Genomic DNA, 1589 nt, shown 5'->3' with positions numbered 1-1589 from the left:
ATGCAGTTTAACCAACATCTTATGTATTTATAATTATATACTTATCAAACCCGCACCTATATCGTCCATTATTTAATTCAGACTCCTTATCGATAACAATAAAACCATATTTATTCTTCCAGCATTCGCCACAAAGTGTACAAAATTTTTCAAAACTCATATCACCAATAACATGATTATCGAAAACATGTCTTAGATTCAATGTATCTTGTTTTAATAAAATAATCACATTACAATTGTCACGTAAATTTTGTTTATGTGCTGCAGAATATGTTTGAATAAGAAAAAACATATCCAATTTTTTATGTCTCCCTCTTGAGTAATAGTTTTTAATTACTTCTTGATCTGAATTAGCATTCACATCATCAAAAATCACTAACGAATTGGGTTTTACATCTTCAGATGTTGGAAATGATAATATATCATTAGTCATATACATAGTGATAGGCTTTAATGGTTCGATAACATCTTTCAACAATTTATATTTCGGTTGATCAATAGTTTTAGAATAAATGTATATATTTTCAAAGCTTACACCATGTTTTTCAAAAATAAGTGATAACAAAATATTTGTTTTGCCTCCACCGCTAGGTCCCGCAATCAAAACTCTCAACTGATTTGGAAATAATTTTCCATGTCGCCTTTTTTCAGATTGGTTTTGCTCATCAAAATTCTCAACTTTTAATTTTGATGGTTGCTGCACGGTCTTCATGGTATAAATGTATAAAAGCACCTCACAACAATCATTTTATATTATTCTCCATTGGTATGCGAGAGTGTATAGATGTTGCGCTATAAGGGAGGAGGTTTGCTTAATAAATTAATTAACAAATTACCATTTGAAGCGCATATTCCTGGTTATCAATATTGTGGGCCTGGTACCAAATTACAAAAAAAATTAGAGAGAGGTGTTAGCGGTATTAACAAATTGGATGAATTTTGCAAATTTCATGATATTGCCTATGATACGTATACAGATATAAACAAGAGACACGAAGCGGATAAAATTTTAGCAGAACAAGCTTGGAGTAGAGTTAAAAGTAAAGACGCCAACTGGAGGGAAAAAGCCGCTGCCTGGGCTGTTACTAATATTATGAAGGGTAAAGTAAAAACTGGATCCGGTTTAAAAACAAAGAAAAAAACCAATGTTGAAACAAAAAAAGGGGGAAAGTTACTAATTGGTAAAAAGAAAATTGAAAAATCAAAGAAAAAGAGTAAAAGAATTATACCAACTAGAAAAATTGGAGGTGCTCTTCCATTAGCTCTAATCCCTGTAATTGCAGGTGCAGTGACAGCAGTATTAGGCGGCGTTAAAACTGTAAATGATATAAGAAATTCTAAAAAAGCATTAGAAGAAACTATACGTCACAATAAAAAATTGGAAGAATCAGCTGTTAAAGGGCGGGGTTTTTATTTAAGACCATATCAAAAGAAGAAGAAACCTTAAGATTACTACAGAAATTACCGATTCGAGCATTAACTGATTTAGAATTGGATAGTTTTGGTAAAAAATATATTAAACACTTTAGGGGTGTATACATGCGAAATACCCTACCGAAAAAACCTTTACAAAGAGAATGTGCCATAGT

Source organism: Chrysoperla carnea, unplaced genomic scaffold (assembly GCF_905475395.1).
Source record: "Chrysoperla carnea unplaced genomic scaffold, inChrCarn1.1, whole genome shotgun sequence".
Classification (NCBI taxonomy): Eukaryota; Metazoa; Arthropoda; class Insecta; order Neuroptera; family Chrysopidae; genus Chrysoperla; species Chrysoperla carnea.
Note: the sequence above shows the minus strand (reverse complement) of the source record.